General features: G+C 56.2%; 1 protein-coding gene and 1 long non-coding RNA gene across 5 annotated transcripts in view; one reads left to right on the forward strand and one right to left on the reverse strand.

Moving 5' to 3' along the window:
* ZNF710 (zinc finger protein 710) overlaps positions 1–20,926 on the forward strand; it is a 70,000-nt gene that overhangs the window by 30,828 nt on the left and 18,246 nt on the right. The window lies entirely within an intron of this gene.
* Positions 16,159–17,874, reverse strand: LOC147580461 (uncharacterized). Of its 2 annotated transcripts, none has more exons than XR_015252927.1 (2): positions 17,440–17,874; positions 16,159–16,378 (listed from the first exon to the last, which is right to left on the reverse strand). It is a non-coding gene; the product is annotated as an uncharacterized LOC147580461 (long non-coding RNA). The 2 variants fall into 2 exon arrangements; XR_015252926.1 differs by having other exon boundaries at positions 17,435–17,874.

Below are 20,926 nucleotides of genomic sequence, written 5' to 3' on the forward strand. Positions count from 1 at the left end.
TGCCCCAGGGGGGACCACACCCTGAGGTCAGCGTTTCGCAGCCTCATGGAGTTCTGATGCTTCTGGGGTGACCAAACTGGGCTTCTCTTTGGAAGAAGAGGGACTTTACTGCCACACCAGCTGTGAGCTCTGAGACACGCTCTCCCCACCCCGTCCCACGGGCAGGCCAGCTTTTCTCAAGGGTTGGAGAGACTTCCACTTCTTTTTTTCTTCTCTACCCTGTTTCCCCCTCTCTTGGTAAACTCAGAAACGTTGGACCCTCCCTCCCATTCCTCCTCCTTTCCTTCTCACCCTCCCTCCGCCTCTGTTGCCCTCGTCCTCTCCCCATTGCTTTCATCTGGGGCAAAACCCTTCCCGTGTTTGCTGTCTAGCATCTCCCAATCATTCCTTAGGCGCTGTTTGATTTTCACCTCCCTTTGAATGAGCGCGAGTGCTCCTTGGATTTCCAAAGCCCCTCCCCGAAGTGGCTCAAGCAACCACCTTCCCCCACTGAGGGATGTCCCTTCGGTGGCCTCTGGCTCGGTCCAGATGGTCTCTGCCCATTGGGAGCCTGGAATGAGTTCTCATTGTTAGCATTTGTCACTCACCACGGCCTCCCCACATTCAGCTGTCAGCCCTACTGGCCATGGTGGCGAGAAAGCCTGCTCCATTCTTCCCTGTGACACCCCATGAGCCCTGGTGACAAATCTGGCCACGGCTCCAAAAGTTGGAGGCTTCCAGGCTTCCTCCAGGGGGGCCGAGAGAGAGAGAGAGAGAGAGAGAGAGAGAGAGAGAGAGAGCCGAGATCCGTAGGGGTGGGGACTGTGAAAGATTTAAACAGATAAGCCACGACGGTGTCCTTCCGTCACACTGTAACCAGAAGGACTTTGCACACAGCCATTGGATCACAATCCTTCCTTGCCCGAAACCCTCCCCTGGCTTCCTGATGCCTGAGAATGGCATCCAGACCCTTGTGCTGCGTTCAGAGCCCTGTCCTCCTGAAGAAGCAGGCAGCCCGGAGTTGCTGAAGTGAGACTGGGGCCCCACCTTGAAGGATGCTAGAGGTTTGGGGAGGTGGGGATGGGAGGGGACATTACAAGGAAGGGGCGGCTCCTGTAGAGGACAGGCGGAAGGTGGAATCCTAGGATGGTTGGGGAGGAGGGCAGCAGGACGGGGAGAAGGTCTGTCTTCGCTCTGATCGGCTTCCTGGGGGGGCTGTACTCCACCCTCGTGCACATTCGAATCACCCAAGGGCTTTCGAAAATCACCAGAGCCTCTGGGGATGGGCTCGTCCTGGGTGTTTTCATTTCCTCCCCCAGGGCGGTGAGTCCGGGAACCCCCTGGGAGCACTTTAGGAAGGTGGCAGGAGCCAGCTGCCAGTCCTGGCCGCAGCAAGAATGCACTAGGACCTTTCTCCGGCGATGGGAAGGCTGCCTTGCCCAACCAGCCCCGAGCCTCCGGCCGGAATGAACTAAGAGAGCGCTAAGCAGAGCTGGGGTCCCTAGAGAGTCAGCTGGAAGGACCCATGTTCAGAAAGGGAAACGGAGGCCCGATCACCAGTGAGCATCACCCCTGGGTAGCAGAGCCTGGGGGCTTCCGGCCTTCGCCACGGCCTGGCTATGGTGCAGTGAGGGCTGAGCTAGTACGTCACAGTCGAAATGATCTCCGGCAAGTACTTTGTGGTTCTGACTGTTCGAGCATCTTCAGCAGCAGGATCTGGGCCTGAAAGAATTTGTCAGAACTCAGGATCCAGGGGGGCGATGGGCCCCGGGCATAAAATATTGAAATCTAGACACACAGGAGATGGGCCTGAGGGAGAAGAGATGAGCTCCTTGGGGGCGGACCCGAGAGGAAGCTGTGCCCAGGCACTGAATTTCCTTCAGCCCTCAAGCAGCGGGGCTGGGCAGGGCCGGGGTAGCTGGGGCCAAGGCGGGTTGTGAGCCGGCTTGCCTGCGGACTCCAGTGCACAGTCCGTGTGTCTTCTGCGTGTGCGTGCGGATCGGGGAGCAAGGCATGGCCCCGTCCTCGCCACGAGCACCTCACTTTCTGCATCGGGCAGATTGGGTAACCAACCAAAGATTGGCCCAGCGCCTGCAAAGAAAAAGTCACACTCCACCTGCGGGGCGAAGTTCTGTTTCCTCATAACTTTTTATTTTGAAAATGTCGAGCCTCACAGAAAAGCTAAGAACCTTCATCTAGGTTCACCAGTTGTTAACAGTTGTTAACATTTTGCTACGTTTGCTTTATCTCGCTCTCTTTGAGATGGTTTTGCTGAATCATTTGAAAGTGAGGTACAGGCGGCCTGACACTTCACCCCTCAGTACCTCGGCAGGTGGCTTTTAGGAGCAAGGACTTTCCCCTGTATAGCCGCCGTGCCATTATCATGCCTCAAAAATGACCATTAATCAATAATATAGTGTGACATAGATCATAATATAATATTCCCCCGTTGACCTCCAAAAATGTCTTTCAGGTTCTTTTCCTGATCCCAAAAGGCTCGCGCATCACGTTCGGTGGTTATTTTTCTTTAAACTTCTTTTAATCTCGGACAGTCCCCCTGTGCCTTGCGTGGGCCAGTGGCTTTGAAGCGTCCAGGCAGGCCAGCCGTCTTGTAGAACGGATTCCGGCTTTGTCTTCGAACGAGTGTGTACAAGTTCAGTTTGCGTGGTTTTGAAACTGGCCTGATCATTGCTTCATTGTGTCTAAGAAAGTTCTAAGGCAGAGGGTACGGTCGAGGGTAACTCCTTTGTCCCCAACCTTGTGTGAGTCATGGGATGCCCCGTCCAGCCACCAGTAAAAGAGGTGGCTTTAGCAACGTTGCATTATATTTATAAAATGTTTCCGCTGGCTGTCAAGATTATTTCAGTTGATCCCCGCCAAGCCCGGCCGGAGCGGGCAGGCGTTCTCTATCCACAGTTGGTGGGTGGGATTCTGAGAGACTGAGCTTGTGCACAGGTCCACGCGGTAAGCAGACCTGGACCAGAACCCAGCCCTTGTGACCCGCCATGGGGCTTCCTGTGCCTCTGCACAGAGGTGGCAGCTGGGAGACTGGGCACAGGCAGTGCTTTGCTTACTCCAGACTGGCTAAGTGACAAGGTGGTATCCCCAAACCTCAGCCCTGGACCCAACACGTGCATCCCTGAGTGCCAAACAGGATCTTGGATATACTCTAATAGGATCTAACCTGTCTTTTGTTTTGTTTTTTAAGTTTATTCATTTATTTTGAGAGGGAGAGAATCCTAAGCGGGCTCCACGCTGTCAGCGCAGAGCCCAACTCGGGGCTCAAACTCACGAACCGTTGAGATCACGACCTGAGCTGAAATCAAGAGTCGGGCGTTTGACCGACTGAGCCACCCAGGTGCCCCAGATCTACCCTGTCTTGACGGTCGTGAGCTTAGTGAGTGATGTGGGTGCGGAGACGCCGAACCTGCCTGTCCCACCCTGGCTGGCCCCACACTGCCTGCTGGTAGTTTTCGTCCTGCGCCCTCGCCGTCACAGCCTCCAGCAGTGGTACCCCATCCACCTCCCCTCTCCTCCTTCCCATTTGCAGCTCGCATCTGTCGGCCTGGGAAGCCAGATACACAAGCTTGTTAGAACTGGGTCCAGAGGCTGCAAGCGAGGGGCGTGGTCCAGGAGGGAAGAGCACAGACTCTTCTCGGAGGCACGCTCGTCCGATCAACCTCTGCGCGTTCTGAGCTGTCTGGTCTGCTCTGCTGTTCTCTGTTTTGGGGGACAGGTGGGGTTGCCGGAGAAGGGACCTCTGGACAAGTGGGGTTTTGCTGTTATGTGTTTCGAGTTTAAAAGGGCCACCAAAGACCGTAAGGCACAGCATAGTGGCTGGTGGGAACAGCATGCACGTGTGAGGGCCAGAACAGGAGGGCACTTTGGGCACGGTGGCCTCGATGCTGAGGGGCGGGGGCGTGGTGAGGGGGTCCCAGGACTCAGGCCAGTGTCTCCCGACCGCCACCCTCCCTGCGCATAGATCATGCTGCCCTTGCCCCAGTGGGCTGTATTAACACGCACCCCAGTTTTCCCGAGGATCTAGGCCCCTGCAGGAGAGCCATGTCTGGGTCTCTGGATCTCCTCGCCGCCCCCCCCCTCCCCCCCAGGGAAGGATCCGTGGTGCTTTGGATCTTGTTTTTAAAACCACATGCCAATATTCTGCGGATTTTTCTCCAAAGGCACTTTCCCTCCATTCTGTTCTGTCTAATTATGTTACCTTGGGCAGGAGCCCGCTGAATTCTGTTCTTTCTCGGAGAAATTTCTGTTCTCATAAACGTATACGCATGGTGCCCTTTCTGGGTCTCTCTTGGCTGAGTCCTCCAGAAAGATCCCGATTTGACTTAACAGCGAGTCCTCTGCCAAGCCTTTTTTGCTTGTTTGCTTGCTTTTGGTTTTGTTTTTTCTCAAACGAATGCGTATGCGTCTTTTTTAAAGTCAAACAATACTGGAGGTCTGGTAAGGGTACAGCCACGGGCCCCACCCACCTCCTCGCCCACCCCAGCCCTCCAGACCCATAAACAGTCTCTCAGCTCTTTTATGTCTCCTGTCGTTCACCTCCATATTTTGAAAGACTGTGTTTATTCTACCACTTCTCCGTTTAGCAATTTGGGACATTATCTGTTGCTTCCATGTTCTTGCCTTTCCTGCCAATATCGTTCTATCACGATTTGGGGTTAAACTCACAATGTTCATACTGTTCACGGCTACGCCGAGCTCTGAGCTCTGTTTCTTCTTTTTAAAAAAAGTTAATTATTGTTCTCGGCAGCTTGGTTTTCTGGGTCTGTTACTCATTCTTCCCAGTACACCAAAGGATCGAGAGAACATCTATCAGGTGTTTTTATCTATAGCTCATTGATCAATTCTGGTTTTTTCCTAGGCACTGGGGTATCTCGCCGGTGAAATTCTTTAAAGCTTTCTCAAGACAACTGAAAATCTAGTTCATGTGAACGTATTACAATAACCCGATGCCCCCTCCTCTGAAAAGGCTTCTCTGAACCCCCAGCTCCCAGAGGCTGCCCCTCCTCAGGGCGCCCACGGCCCCCTCACCCTAAATTGTAATCACCTGTTTCATTGCCTGACGCGCCCCCTATATACCATGAGCGTGAGTTCTCCAGGGCAAGCCTTGGTCGGGTTCACTGCCTCCTCCCTAGAAATGCACAAGCGCTGGCTGGCACATAGCAGGCGCTCAATAAATATTTGTTGGAATTTGCATCTGTTGGATTGAAATGCAAGAGTAATTACATGCTCCTGGCGGTTCAGTGAAATTTCCGACCCTGCGCTCCTTTGCATTTTCCGGGTGCCTGTTCTCTCGGCTTCCTTGTTGGGTTTGGAGGCCTTTCTGGGCCCGTTCCAACTGAACAGCCCTTCCCAGATGAAGCTAGCAAAGGCAGGGTTTCCTTTCCCAGCTCTGCGGTGCACCCCACCCCCACCCCCTACTAGATTGGCCTCAAGCATCTCAGGGCCTCTGATTGGTCCTTGTCACTCTCTAATCCCAGCCCACGCCACTGAGCTCGGCACAGACTGATGGCTCAGTGGAGAAGTGAGATGGAGGCTCGCTCAATCAATCAGTCAATAAACCAATCAGTCTTCCCGCGCCCAGCCTCTCTGTTCCCAGGCATTTCTCATTATCCAGCGTCTGGATGATCAGAAGGGAAAAAGGAACCTCTGCGTAAAGGTGACCCCATTTCGGGTTTCGTCATGACTCCATGAGGATTGAAAGACAGGAAGAGAGCGAGATGAGGAAAGACAAAGAAAGGGGGACCAGGGGCCTTCACCTGTGATCTCAGAGGGACATCTTGGGAGCCATTTGGTCACTAGACTGAGGACTGTGTACAAGTAGGGACAGTCCTGTGCGCTGTGTTACCTGGAGCTGAGCACACAGTAGGTGCGAGTCATTACTGATGTCTGACCGCAGGGAGGAGGGAAGGACAGGAGCCCAGATCTCGGACTGTTCCGAAAGAGGGACCCGGAGTTTTTTCTTTTTTTTAATTGATCTTTATTTTGAGAGAGAGAGAGTGTGTGTGTGTGCGAGCAGGAGAGGGGAGGAGAGAGAGGGAGACAGAGAATCCCAAGCGGGTTCCAGGCTGTCAGCGCAGAGCCCGACGTGGGGCTCTATCTCACCAACCGTGAGCCGAAACTTGGAGTGGGACGCTTAACCGACTAGGCCACTCAGGCGCCCCAGGACCTGGGCTTCTTGGGGCACCCGTATATCTTGCAGTGTTTGGGTCTTGGCTAACTCAGGAAAGTGCTGATCTGTGATGTGTCCACGGAGGCCCCTCCCTTGTAAACACAGTGATCCCACCGCCGGCCGCCGGCAGCTAATGAAAACGACTCACCCGCCTCTCACCCTCCCAGAACGAGGCCTGACCCGAGCAGGCCTGAGCAGCGCTTCCTTGGCGCCGTCCCTGGAGAGGGTGCCCCATGCCCGAGCCGCCAGTGTCATTCATTCCACAAGTAGCATGTGCCTCCTGCACGGCTGTGCGGCCCAGGCCGGCATCCGGCCAGAACAGCTGCCCGGCGCAGACCCTCCTCTGTCGCCCTGGGCCTGGGCCCTCAGCTCTCAGCCAGCTCTCCACCACGAGGGCCAAGCCGCCCGCGGAGACCGGGCCTCCCTGACAGTGTCACAGCCCGGGGCCCCTCTCCACCTTGGCTCACCCAGGACCCAATGGGAGGAGGCCGACCCTGGAAGAAAGCCGATGGCCACCGGCCTGTGCCCCCGCTCCCCGAGAGGGAGCACTTCCCTCGCGGGTGTAGTGAGTTTCGGGGAAAGCCTTTCAAGCCGCTCTTTGATGCTTCTCCAGTGGAACTGAATTTATTTTTTGTATTTTTAGGAATTAACTTGCAGTTCTCAGCCTCTCCCTCCCTCCCTTTCTCCCCAGAAAGGAGAGAAGGAGAAAAGAAGAAAGGGTCTGCATTGTCGCCGTGATTGGCACCGAGTGTGAATGAGGGGTCACTGCCTCGGCTGCTCCTTTTCAAGTGCTCCCTCTCCCCTGCACGCCGTATTCACGAGGAACACTCTTCCTTTCAAAGCTCCTGTCTTTCTCTCCTGCTTTGTCTGTGCGCTCTCCTTCCCTCCACGCTCTGCCTTTCATTCTGAGCCCTGCCGGCTCCCTCGGGGACGCTCTCCTCCCGCCCTCCTTCCCCTTCTTCCTCTTCTATTCACTTCTTTTCTTGTTGCCTCTTTCTTTCTTCTTTCTTCTTTCTCTTTTTGAATAGTGCTTCTGTTTTCAAGGGAGAGAACGAACAGAGAAGTCGGTTTGTTTGAGCAGAGAGAATGTGAATGCGTTCATTTTCCTCCGTGGCTCCAAATGTGTTAAAAAAAAAAAAAAAAAAAAAAAGATCCCCATGCGGGACATGGCTTCCTCCAGGCTCCCACTCCGAGAGGGAAGGGTGTTTGGAAAAGAGGTGCCGCCAGACCAGAGGGAGCCACTCACGGGCAGATGGTTCTCACTGGGAAGTCCTGAGAGTCCGTCACCAGGGGCTGGCCTGGTCCTGCCTTGTGCAGGATTCAGACATAACCCTGGGGACCTGCTCCCTCTCTGCCTGGCCCTAGGGGCGGCCTTGACGTGAGGGTCAAGGTCCGAGGTGGATGCGGACCCCCCTCCCCACCAAACCGCCCTGCTCTGTGGGAGCCTCGCTCTCCTGCAAGGGAGGGCCCGGTGGAGGCCGTGGGAACGCCGTGCGTAGGCTGAGCCTCGGGAAGAGGGCCGGGTTCCGCACGGAGCCACGGTTGTCCGGTGTGGCCTCGGCCCCGGGGGGCGGGGGACCCTGCCTAGGCTGGACCTGGAGTCCTGGAGAGGAGGCTGGGAAACCGGAACTGGAGAGGAGGATCCTTGGAGTTTAGAGGGATGGTTGACAGAAGGTTCGACACGCAGGATACGCGGGAGGTGGGGGGGGGCAGGGAGGAGAGGTGTAGGCCGAGTGATGTCAGCACGGAGGGGAGAGTCGGAGGAAGCCCTGGGAAGATGGGAAAGCGGAGGCCACTGAGCTGAGGGAACAGAGGTAGAGGGAAGCCGTGAGCGGCCCGGAGCCCAGGGAAGATGCAGGGCTGCTGCCTGGTCAGGGAAGAGCCCCGGATCCTCTGTGTTTGGAAGTGGTCACCTATGGCGTCCAGTGGGGGGAACAGAGAGCAGGGGTCCAAGAGGGGGTGGAGGACCTGACCCCCTGTTCGGGGGTAGAGAGAAGGCAAGAAGTTGGGCACGGCCGGGGGCTGCAGCCGGCTAGGACAGCTCGGGGGACACGGGCGTCTCTGGGAAGGAGCCCTGGGGTGTGGGTGGCCTGGACGATGCAGAGCAAGGGTGCTGGCATAGCCGAGAGGCCAAAGTGGAGGCCTGGGCGAGGGGGTGACTCCCAAGGGCGAGCTCTGTGTGTGTCCTCTGCCGCGCCCCGCACAGCTGGCCCACGGACGATGCCGCATAAATGTTTGTCGAAGTGTGAACTGAATTTGTCCTCAGCAGATGTTTTAATGGTTACCGCACAGCACACAGCCGAGGGCTGTGTAGAACGGAAAGTTGCGTTCCCAGCGGGACCCCGTCCCCCACCTGCTGAGGGCACAGGGTATTGAGGGAAGGGGGTGGTCTCCTCCCCAAGGAGGATGGAGACAGGGTTCCAGCCACGTCTGTGGAGCAAGGTAGAGGGGACAAGTCAGCAGCGGATGGGGAGGGTGGCGTAAGCAGGAGCGGCCGGGGTCCAGGTGGAGGGAGGGGCTCGGGGAGGTCCATCCGAACCCCTTGAAGGGTGGTTTATTCAGGAAATGTGCCTGGAGCATGGACTGTGTCCTCCCCGTGGGCCTGGGGGACGACGGGGAAAGGTAGCAGGCAATGTGGTTATCTGGGGAAGTTTGGGATTTGTACTCGGGGGAAGGACGGAGATGCCTGGGGGGCAGGTGCTGTCCCCGCTGCAGAGGGACATGTGAGACTGGGGCCACTGCTCTCCCTGACCCCACCTGCTTCTCAAGACACCTGCTGGCAAACCTGGAGGTTGCAAGAGTTAGGTGTGCTGGCTGCCCGTCAGGTATTTCCGGTTTGGGCAAGAACATCTCCTCACACCCTATTAAGGCCCCCACAGCCACCCTGGCCTAGAGACGAAAGGGGAGCAGATCCTGGGGGTGGGGGGCAGGGGGCAGGGGTGAGGGTCTGCCTCTGGGGAAAGGCTTTCGGAGGCTGGCGTGTTTCATGGGCCCCCAGCTACCAGGACAGCAGAGGAGCTGGTGGTCAAGAGCTACATCAAGGACCACAGCACCTCCAGTGACCCACAGTATGGCCCCCAGCAGGTTGCCAGGCGCTAATTATAGTAGCAAATAGGCGTGGCAGGTTCTTCTGTGAGCACCTTGAATTTGTTAACTTGCAAGCAGGTGCTGTCAGGACCACCCCAGTTTAGTAAAGAGAAACAGAATATGGGGCACCTGGGTGGCCCAGTCGGTTAAGCCTCCGACTTCGGCTCAGGTCATGATCTCACAGTTCGTGAGTTCAAGCCCCACGCCGGGCCCTGTGCTGACAGCTCAGAGCCTGGAGCCTGCTTCGGATTCTCTCTCTCTCTCTCTCTCTCTCTCTCTCTCTCTCTCTCTCTGCGCCCCTCCCCCATCCATATTCTGTCTCTCTCTGCCCCTCCCCCATTCACATTCTGTCTCTCTCACAAATAAACATTGAACATTTTTAAAAAGAGAGAAAAGGAATAATCACACCTCTGGGAAGGAGCAGAGGCCAGACTGAACTCAGGCCTTCAGAAACCAGTCTGGGCTCTACGTGAGTGCTTCTACTTTTAAAACTCCTAGTATTTGTGATCCTCACAGACCGACACCTTTTCAACCCTGCCTGGATGTCCTAACAATTTCTTTCCTTTTTTTTTTTTCTTTAAGCATTTATTTATTTTTGAGAGACAGAGACAGAGTGTGAGCAGGGGAGGGGCAGAGAGAGAGAGAGAGAGAGGGAGACGCAGAATCCGAAGCGGGCTCCAGGCACAGAGCCCGAGGCGGGGCTTGAACCCATGAACCGTGAGATCATGACCTGAGCCAAAGTCAGATGCTTAACCGACTGAGCCACTCAGGCGCCCCATCCTGGCAACTTCAAATTGCTGTAAAAGCTTCTAAATGCTTCCTGCAGGCATCAATATGGAGGCAGTCACGGGGAGCACTGCTCTAAAGATGTTCTTAATCTTTCCGTGCCTCAGTTTCCTTATCCGTAGAGTGGGGGTGATGGTGCACACAGACAGTGGTCAGTACTGACTTAGGTAATGCGCGTAGAGTTGGCCCCGGCGGGCACCGACACCCGCCAGCCGGTCCGCTGACATCAGGGTCGTCATCCCCCATCTGTCCAGTGGAGGAGATGCCCGTACAGATGCCAGCCAGATCGGCACCCGGCAGGGAGGATCCAATGGCATTGTGCCTGGGAGGGCTTTGTAGACTGCAGAGGGCTGTGCCTGCGTGAGCGGGCGAGTTCACTCCCCGGCCTGAGTCCCCGACGAGCTTGTGTTCCATCATGTGCTTGGCGCCCGGATCCGGGGGCGTTTGGGGGAGGGACTGCGCCAGGCCTCCCGGAGGCAGCGCTTGCTCTGAGCTGGGACGCTGCCCAGCCAGGCCTTGCTGCAGCGCGGGGAGCAGGGTGACCCTTGCCCCCTGGCCTGTGCACGTGTGAGTTCGTGTGGTTCTCACACGAGAAACTTCTCGGGCATTTTCATTTCGGGGAATCGGGCGAAGCACAGGGGATCTCATTCTCGAATTCTCCCTTCCCCTTGTGACCCCCCCCCCCGGGGCTCTGTTTGTGGACGGTGGGTCATCCCAGCTGTTAGAGACTGAGAAGGTGCCCCGGGGGCCCCAGAAGCGGGCTACACTTGTGAGGAGAGTGGAGTTTTGTGATTTGTTTCAGAATTTGGTCTTTTTTTTAAGTTTATTAATTTATTTTCAGAGAGAGAGAGAGGGAGAGAGAATCCCAGGTTGGCTCCGTGCTGCCAGCACAGAGCCCGATGTGGGGCTCGAACCCACGAACCTTGAGATCATGACCTGAGCCAAAATCAAGAGTCGGTCACTTAACTGACCGAGCCACCCTAGTGCCTCGGGAATTTGGCCTTTTGAGCCGCCTTGATGGGTTCCATAGAAGAGACCATGTGTGGCATCTATGAGGACGGCTTCCACATCCTGCCAGGAAAGACACTCTTGCCTCTGCAGGGCTCCACGCTACGTCCTGGGCCCCGAGGGACCCTCATGGCCCTACAGGCACGGGGTCGGGAACGTCCAGCCCCAAGCAAGCGGGGGCTCCTTTGTGGGCTGACAACTAAGCTAGAATCTTCCATAAGGTCAGGTTCATTTCCAGCCTCTCTCCCTGTGCACCTGATTTGGCTACTTTTTCTTCCTCAGAATCGCAGCTGCTTTTTCCAAGTGGTCATGCTCATTCATGGGAGGGTAAGAGCATATTTTTAATAGTAATAAGTATATGGCAAATATTTTAGGGTCCTAGGTGATTCACCTTGTGTGTGTACATATCTTGTACATATATATTGGTGAAACCAAGAAATCACCATTTACCAAATTCCAGCCCCGTATGCCAGGTACTTTCACTCAGATATATATATATATATACATATATATATATATATATATTTTTTTTTTTTTTAATGTTTGTTCATTTTTGAGAGAGAGAACGTGAGCAGAGAGGGGCAGAGAGAGCAGGGGGACAGAGGATCAGAAGCGGGCTTTGAACTCAGGATCCGTGAGATCGTGACCTGAGCCGAAGTTGGATGCACAACCGACTGAGCCGCCCAGGCGCCCCGACTCAGTTCTTTTTTAATCTTCTCCATCATTCTGTGGAACAGGCAGCTGGCATCCCCGTTTTACAGTTGGGCAAACTGAGGCTCTGAGAGATGAAGCAGGCGGTGGCCAGGCTGACTGCCGCCCCCGTAGGCTGACTCCCAATGGCAGGGACAGTGGTCATCCTCAACCTGGACCACAAGCACCTCTGGGGAAGGCAGATATTTGCTCATTTTATAATTGTCACCTCCACTAAAATCATTCTGGCCCTTGGGTCACGGCCCCACATGCGTTTGAATTGCAGCACCTGGGCCCCCCCCCCCCCCCCCCCCACGCAGATGAGGTCTCTGAAGCGATCTGGATTGAAGAGGAACCCGGGTCCCGCTTGGGCTGTGCTGGCCGCTTGGGACACCTCCTCTGAGTCTGTGGAACCGCCCCCCTCTGGGGACCTGGCCTCCAGGCCCCTCTCCTGGCTCTCCCTGTCCTCCAGGACTCCCCCCCACCTCTCCTCCAGCCCATAGATGAGGCCCCCCGGGGCGCACCCCGTTAGCTCCCGGTACCGTACGGACCCAGCAGCACCCGGCTGGGATGCCCGACCTGCCTTCCCTGCCAGTCTCTCGCCTGACTTCTTATCTCACAGCTGCACTGTGGGTTCCCTCCACCCGCCCTGTGCATGTGTTCCCCTCCGCCCGGGCCAGTCCGCGGAGTCCTCAAGTATGCACATGGGCTCCCACTCCTCGCATGGGTCCTGTCCCCCAACTCGCTGCGTGAAGGCGACTAAGGAGAGAATAGAGTTGCAAGTTGCTCCGGCTTGCCGCTGATTCCAGCCTGTGTGGACGGCGTGTGTGCCTGATGTCTGCACGCACACTGTCAGCCTAAGTGTTGCACCAGCTGTCCCTCCCCCCAGGAGATACAGGGAGGCATTACGTGAATGAGAGAGGCATTTTTTTTTTTTTCCCTCCTCTCCTGGCATAAATCTGTTCTCGAGTCGGGCGTGTGGGTGACTGCAAAATAAATGTTGATTACGGCATGGGCATCAGCAGGCAGGCGTGCCAGGGGCTCTGCCGGGATGGAGTCCCTGGGGCGACTCACACGGGTTGCTGTGAGAAAGAAGGGGAGGGCTCTGGGCCCAGGCCCCGCTCCTCCCCCCTCCTCACCCCTCCGCACCTTCTTTGCCCACTGCTCTTCTCCCCTCCTCCATCCTGGGCCTCCAGCTGGCCGGGCCCTCTTCGGCTCTCCTGCATTTCAGCCTTGCCCGGCTCTGGGCCTCCCCAGCCCTACCCCCCACCACCGCCAACCTTTGTGTACTGAGCACCAGGGATCAAGCTCACTGGGCTGGTGGGCTCAGTTAAACCTGCCGGGGAGATGGTTGTCGCAGATGAGGGGATAGGCACGCACGCAAACCAACGTGTTGGGATGCGGCCGGCTCTGTGGTCCACTCCCTGCTCGTCTGTGGCCGCCTTCTGAAGGGCCAGCTTACAAGGAAAAATGTTCCTGACCCCTTAGGTGGAAATGGAGAAAAAAAGCAAAGTAGCTCCGTCCCTTTTGTGGTGCCCCGCACGTTACTTACTGCTTATTTCCTGTCTGCTGCTTTGCTCTACTGTTTCGTAGTTCTTCGTCGTGTCTTTCTCACCAAATCGGGAGGTCCCTGAGAGTGGGGATCTTTGGGTCCCCCCAGCACCCGGCACTGGCCTGGCCCCAACAGAGTGGATGGGGATAGAAAGAATAAGAATGAGAGCTCCTAGAAACTGAGTCCTTCCTGTGCCCAGCCGTGTTGTCAAATTCGATCTCCCTGGTCTCCTTGACCTTAAAAGCACCAGCATTTGAGTGAGACCCAAGAGCGGAAACCCAAACTCCAGCTTTCTTGGGCGTATCTAGGGACTTTGCACAGGTGGCTCAACTTCTCTGTGCCCGGGTTTCCTCTGTAAAGCGGGTTCTGTTATCAGGATTCCATGCTTTCTATACACGATCTCATCCGGGACAAGCCTGACCTGAAGGAAGAACCTCGGTACGTGCTAGATCCTGTCCATACGCCTACTCCAGCTCACAAGGAAATTGCCCCAGGCCGTGCAGCTCATAAGTGGCAGAGACAGGGGTGCAAGCCAGACCTGCCGGACTGAGAGCCAGGTTCCTCACCTCTGTTCCTCTGCAGAGCCGAAACCTGTCCTTCTCTTCCTATGTCTTCCTCCTTAGGCCTTGCTCGTGGGGTTCCTGAGGTGCTAAGCCAGCCTCTGGGCGGAGAAGCTGAGTTGTGTCGCTGACACCTCTGTGACCAGGTCCTGCCAGCTGCAGCCGATAGGGTAGGCGGCCGCCGGGACCTGCTCCCGCAGCTTGGTCCCAGGGCTTAGGGGACCGATACCAGGACTAATGCCCTGGCCCAGGAACTGGTCACAGCTCCCATAGATGCTCACAAGCCTGCGGGGCTCCCAAAGACCCAGGACCCCTTTTTCTCCATGTGACTCTTGTCTCACAGGGGAGTAATACCATTTTCCGCCAGCCCGTCTATTCTGTCTGTCGCTTTGAGACGCTGGGGCCACACTGATAATCGGCTTGCTTGTCATTTCTGTGGCAAATCTCTTTGTTTCTCCTGTCATTTCTGATCACTCCAGATTAAACACAGAAATGTAGAAAGAAGGTCAGGGGGGCTGGGCCAGGGGGCGGCCTGACCTGCCCCTCCTGGGAACATGGGAAGAAGGGACGTTCAAAGGGGGAAAACATGATTATAATCCATTCAAAGCCTCCCTTTACCTCTTACTGGCTGTGTGATTTTGGACAAGTAACAGCCCTCCCGAGCGTCGGTTTGCCCATCTGTAAAGTGAAAATTAAAATGCCCATCTCCCTGGGCAGACCTGGTTACAAGAGTGGACACTTCCTTATCTCAGAGGCAATTTAAGATTATGGTGAAGAGTGAATCTTGACAAATGAATGAATCCAGCATCCTGTTTGGAGGGGGAGGGCCTGGTACGTTGGGCATCCCCCCTGCCGTGTGCCGAGGGGGGGTGGGGTGGTCCCTGGGCTGCACTGAGGAGGGATTCTGGACCTGGCTTATCCCGCACTCCAGGTCCTGCCCTTGCTTCATCCTGGGGGGGTGGGGGGGGAGGCCTCTGGCGTCTCCCCCAGCCCCCTGGAGTGCCTGCCCCCAGTGAGCCCTCACCTGGGCCCCTCACAGCTGTCCCCCCTGAGTTGTGCCTTTGCCTCCTCCCTTCCACGGGTGAGGCCAGAAAGGAGCCTGCGTGGTGGCAGGCAGGGGGCCCATTCTAGGATGTGTCTGCGTCTGTGTCTGCGTCTGGGGGCTACCTAAGAAAGAGAATGGCGGCTGGGACTGAATGGAGAGGCCAGGGCTGCTGGCGAAACGGGGTTTCTTTTCCCTCCTTTCTTCCTTCCTTTTTCTTTTTTCCTTTTTCTTAAGCAAGAGGTAAATAAACGTTGCCCTGAGATGACAAGAGAACATTGAAGGAGGTAAAAGCACGGCAAAAAGGGGGTGAGAGACCAGAGGCAAAGGACAGAGGGGCATTTGGACCTTACCCCGCGCTCAGGGGAGAGATGAAAGAGGAAAGAACGAGATGGGAGCGCGGGACCAAGTGGCAGAGCGGAGGATGAGGTTGCCACGGAAACAGGAGGAGGGGAGGGATGGAGGGAGAGGAAGACGGGATGGAGAAAGCTGAGGTCTCAGTGAGGGCGGGGCCTGGTGAGGAGGAAGGAAAGCCATGAGGGGCTCCCAGGGCTGATTTAGGCCCTGGAGGAGAAACTGAGGCTGGCAGGGGAAAAACACATGCCCCAGAAAGCTCATCCCTGCCCAGGGCTGGCCTGGGCCCTGGGGAGACCCAGCTGGAGTCGGCTGCAGCCACCCTGCAGGGGCCTGCCTCTCTCCAAGCCTCAGTTTCCACAACTGTAAAACAGAAACGGTCCTCCCAACCCCAGAGGGCCACCTGGAAGCCTAGAAATTGTGTGTGACGAAGTTCAGGCCCAGTAAATGCCCGTTCCTTCAGCTGTGATTCTTCTCTTTGTTCGTTTGTTTTCCCCTGTTACGTGAAGCTGGTGATCTTTGGGTCCAGCGTAGTATAGTTGTTTGGAGGGCAACATGTGCTTTTTGCTTCAGGGATCGGAGGAAAGACATGGAGTCTTCCGGAAACAGGAGGCCAGCTGTCCCTTCCCCTGGGAACAGACGGTGGTCCTGAAGCTCAAGGAAGGAAGTCAAGGCTCGGGGAGGAGGGTGGTTCCACCTGGGGCTCAGCAAGGGACCTCTATTTTTCTTTGCATTTGAATACGGGTGTTCTCAAAAGGACAACCTTTATTCTATATGTACACCTACAGCAGATAATAGGAGTGCAGAGCGGGGAGGGGGGCGGGGGGGGGGGGTACAGAGACAATTTCCCTGCCCCACCTTTGTAGTCTGTCATCTAACTGGAGTTCCAGATAGTAAGCCAACAGCTGTATAAATCAATATATCATTGAAAATTGTAATAAGGTCCAAGAAGAGAAAGGGAGAGTTTTCAACATATAACTTCTTAGAAGTTGGGGCTGCAGACCTGATTGGGGACACGGAGGGAGTCAGGGAAGGCTTCCCGAGGAAGGTCTGCGAGCTGAAAGGTGAAAAATCGGGAAGAGCATTCCAGGCACGGGGAACAGCATGCGAAAAGGCATGTTCAGGCAAGTCTGTTAAAGAAGATGGAAAAAAGGCCGCGTGTCTGGAGGGTTAAAAGTAAGGGGACTTGCCGCTCGCTGTAAAGTTGCCACGGGGGCAGAGACCAATCACGCCAGTTCTTCTAAGCCCTTGGGTGAGGTGTTTGCTCTTGATTGTGGGAGCAGTGGAAATGCCTGGGGTTCTCGGCAAGGTGAGAAGCCAGGATTGTTTTAGCGTTGAAGGTCAAGAGGCAGCTGTGAGGCCGAACTCTTGAGAGCTCAGGACACTTCCTACAGGCTGGTTGAATGGTGGGAATCCCTTGCTGCCCAGTCCCACCGTGCCCACCCTCACCGCCACCAGACAATGGAAGGCAGACGCCCTGGCGGGGGAGCCTGAGCACGAGTGGCCACCGTGTTTGATGTGGTGGGACAGAAACGTATCAGGAATCAGGGCCGTTGTGGGGTGGGGGCTTGGGGCCCCAGTTCCCACATCTCTAAACGATGGCATTGGACAAGAGGGTCCACGAAGTTCCTTCCAGCCTTGCCAATGAAGATTCCAAAGCCAGCATTGAGGGTACACAGCCCAAGTGGCCGAGGCCAAGGGCCATCAGCAGAACCACTGTTCTGCTGTGGGAGAATCCATCTTTTCCTGCTTTGTGGTAAAGAAACAGACGCATCTGGCCAGGGAGCCGGTGGGGTGTCAGCCAGGAGGACGCAAGGCCCACGGCTTCTGGGGGCCTGGTGACTTCAGATCAAAGACACCATATCATTCCCATACTGGCATCAAGGGGAAGCTTCCCTGTGTCCTGTGGACAGCTCTGCAGGCGGCCTGGCATTTGCCCCCATAATTTGTGCATCGGATGCCCGGTTAGTATTTAGGCTCATTTCTATAAGGATCAGACCCACCTGCCTTCCCCCAGGACAAAGGGGGTTGACTGTCGGCAGGGATTCCCCAGGCTAGAAGCAGGGGCTGGCCCCATCCAGCGACCAGGGCTCCCCGGGCCCTCCCGAAGGTGCCTCAGTCCATCTCTGACCAGGGCCTCGCTCCTCCGGAGGGGAGCCTCCTTCTCCTCCCCAGCCCCCACTCACCGTACCCCAGTCTTGCTCAGGATCTCTGCCCCCTCGTGTCCTGGCCTGACTCCATCTAATGGCATGTCTTCGTGAGTTCCTTGTACGTCTGCTCCTGTGGGTGAGGCTGTGAGGCTTGGTGCCTGGCCCTGTTTCCAGAAGAGGAACCCGTTTCGCCTAAGTCCATCTGGGGCATGGGAGGAGCAGGCCAAGGTGTGGGTCCAGCTCCTGTGTGAACTGCCTGTGTGGGGTGGCCCAGGCTGGGAGTGAGGCAGCTGCCCACAGGGGAGGGGGAGGAAGGAGCCCACGTGGGATGGTTTGTCACAGCTTCAGGAAGGTAGAGTACTCTTTGTTTTAATTCCAGTACAGTTAACATACAGTGTTACGTTAGTTTCAGGTACATGATACAGTGATTCAACACCTCCATACATCACCCGTGCCTATCACAAGTGCCCCCCTTAGTCCCCATCCCCTGTTTCCCCATCCCTCCCATCCCCCTCCCCTCTGGTAGCCCGCAGTGTGTTCTCTAGCATGAAGTCTGTTTCTTGGTTTCTGTCTCTCTCTCTTTTTGTTTTTCCTTTGCCCCCTTTGTTGTGTTTCTTAAATTCTACATATAAGTAAGGTAGGGTGGGCGCCTGGCTGGCTCAGTCAGAAGAGCCCGCGACATCTCTGGGTCATGAGTTCGAGCCCCACGTTGGGTGTAGCAATTATTAAAAATAAATAAATAGGGGCGCCTGGATGGCTCAGTCGGTTAAGCATCCGACTTCGGCCCAGGTCGTGATCTCGCGGTTCGTGGGTTCGAGCCCCGCGTCGGGCTCTGTGCTGACAGCTTGGAACCTGGAGCCTGCTTCTGATTCTGTGTCTCCCTCTCTCTCTGCCCCTCCCCAGCTCACACTGTATCTCTCTCTCTCTAAAAAAAAAAGTAACAATAATAAATACATAAATAAATAAACAAACAAACAAACTTAAAAAAAAAATAACTCCCCGGGCCCCATTCCCAGATACCCAAGGCCCGGGCACCGGCACTCTTAATCAAACGATGCCTTTGGACCCTGTGAAAGCAGGATGTTTGCCCTTGGGAGAGTTTGAGGCAGAGAGGTCACACAGATACAGTGGGCCCAAGGTTGTCCCTCTTGCCACAGGGGCTCCATCCCTTGTTTTCTTGAATTTAGGGGCCCCCGTGGCCTCCCTGGAGGAGGGGGCCTCACACAGTGGCCACTCTAGGGCAGCCAGGCCCTCCTCAGCCCTCAGCTTGTAAAGCAGAGGTGTGGCTCCCAAGGTGAGTGCGTCTGGGTGCCCCCAGGCGTGGGAGGCCAAACAGGGAAGGGCTTTCAGACCAGGCCTTGCTGCCACAGGTCTGCGGGAGGAACTGTCCTGCCTGCGAGGGTGTCCCAGGTAAGAATAACTCAGAGCTGCTGGGCCTGAACCCCTGGGGACTCTGAGCAAGGCCTCCTCTGTGCAGCCTGGAGGCCCCCCCCTGTGGAAGAGGCAGGATTGTCCTGAGGTTGAGGCAGGTAAAGGGGCAGAGAAGAGCAAAGCATCTGTGGAACTCTGGCAAGGATTTCCCCCAGGTCCCACTCATTCCTTCATTCGTTCGTTCCAGAGCCCTCAGTGACCGTGGGCTCTTTCCTCCCGGCCTGCCTACCCCAGTGTCTTTCTGTCAGCACTCTCCCCCACTGGGCCCACCGTGTTCCCCCACCGTCACTGTCCTCTGGGTGGGCTGTCTGGTAGGGGAGATGATCATAAACATACAGTTATGAATCAGCGTGATCGTATAGACTTTTCCAGAGAAACAGAACCAGTAGGATATATATATATATATATACACACACACACATGCACAAAGAGAGAGGGATTTATTTTAAGGAATTGGCTCACCCAATTGTGGGGGCTGGCAAGTCCGAAATCTGCAGGGCAGACTGGCAAGCTGGAAACTTGGGCAGGATTTCCAGGATTCCGTCTTGAGGCAGAATTCCTTCTTCTCTGGGAAACCTCCGATGTTCTCGTAAGGCTTCAGCCGACCGGATGAGACCTGCCCCCATTAGGGAGGGCAGTCCGCTTTGCTTAAAGTAAACCGGTTGTACGATGTTAATCATACCCACAGGATAGTTCCCTGCAACATCTAGATGGGTGTTTGACCAAACAGCAGGGCACCGCGGCCTGGCCAAATGTACAGTAAAATTAACCTGAGGGTCTCAGGCTGTGGAAGAGGCCCTTGCCCTGCCCCACAGGCTGAGGAATGCTTCCCCGGAGGCGGTGCCTGCGATGAACCTTAAAGGATGAGGGGGTTTTCGCTCATTGCAGGGGAAGGGCAGGCCTGGCAGAGGGGTCAGCCTGTGCAAAAGCCCTGAGGTAGGAAACAGGTGTTTGTGCATACGCACACTGCAGAGGTACGGGAAGATTTAGTGGAGGGTCGGGCAGAGCCTGGCTGGGGACAGCACCAAGCACTCAGCTAAGGCATGAGGACTTTGTCCTATAGACCACATGGCTGAGGGTGGGCTTGGGGCCATAACCCGTCTTTGCCTTGCCCTCTCACTGTGTGGCCTTGGACCAGTCCCTTCCCCGGGCCTCCCTTTCCTCATCTGTAAAAAGAAGTGGTCGGGCACGGTGTACGTGTGGTTTGTGGGTCGGTGGCACTGTGTTGGTGGCCCAGCCACTCTGACTCCTGGAGGCGGGCTCAGCAAATCTGTCCACGGAGAAAAGGGGAAGCTGAGACAAAGGGAGACTCACACACTTCCCCCTTGGCCGCCGCACCCCACCCCCACCCCCGTCTGCTCCCTCGTTGCGGGCCTCCCGCTGCTGAGTCCAGTGAGGCCCGGGGCTGGCAGAAGTGAGACTGTGGCAAGGAGCCCCGAGGTTTGCACAAGACTCCAGCTCTGGCTTCTGCTTCCTCTTCCTTTCTGGGGACGTGAGCGGATTTACCTTTAAGTCTTCAGTGAGGGAGACGGCCGGGGAAATGGAGGGCGGTTTTGCCACAAGTTGAAGTCCATGAGTGCTTACACCTGGGACCGCCCTCTCTCCTCCCTGGAGAAGCCACCTGTCGCGCACACGCCAGGCTCAGCCTCTCTGGACCCAGGGGCCCAGACGCACAGAGAGCCCCAGCAGTACAGCTGGTGACGGGGGCAGAAAGAGGAGCCGGATGCCATGGGGTGGGAATGCCCGATGGAGGAGTGAGACCATCCTCTGTTCTCTACTGGCCCCCGAACTGGTTCCCCAGGGCCCCACCCCCAGGGCTGCACCCCCCAACCCAGAGAGCCCGCCCAGGGCAGCTCCTTGCGGGCGGGAACTTCATTTTGCTGTCGACAGTATCCCTACGACCGAGACTGGTACCCAGCACCTTGTGGGTCCCCAGTAGCTGTAGCTGGGTCAGTGGTTCCATGGCAGGACTGGAGACTTTGCCTCTGGGCCACCTGGTGATTCAAGGCCAACATGAAGGGGTCCGGGGGTAAACTCGCCCTCCCAGCAGAAGCCCGGAGCTCTGTGGAGCCCGGGTCAGGGCACAGGTCCTGACAC

The sequence above is a fragment of the Puma concolor genome, chromosome B3 (assembly GCF_028749965.1).
Source record: "Puma concolor isolate L17-30 chromosome B3, mPumCon1.1.hap2, whole genome shotgun sequence".
NCBI lineage: Eukaryota > Metazoa > Chordata > Mammalia > Carnivora > Felidae > Puma > Puma concolor.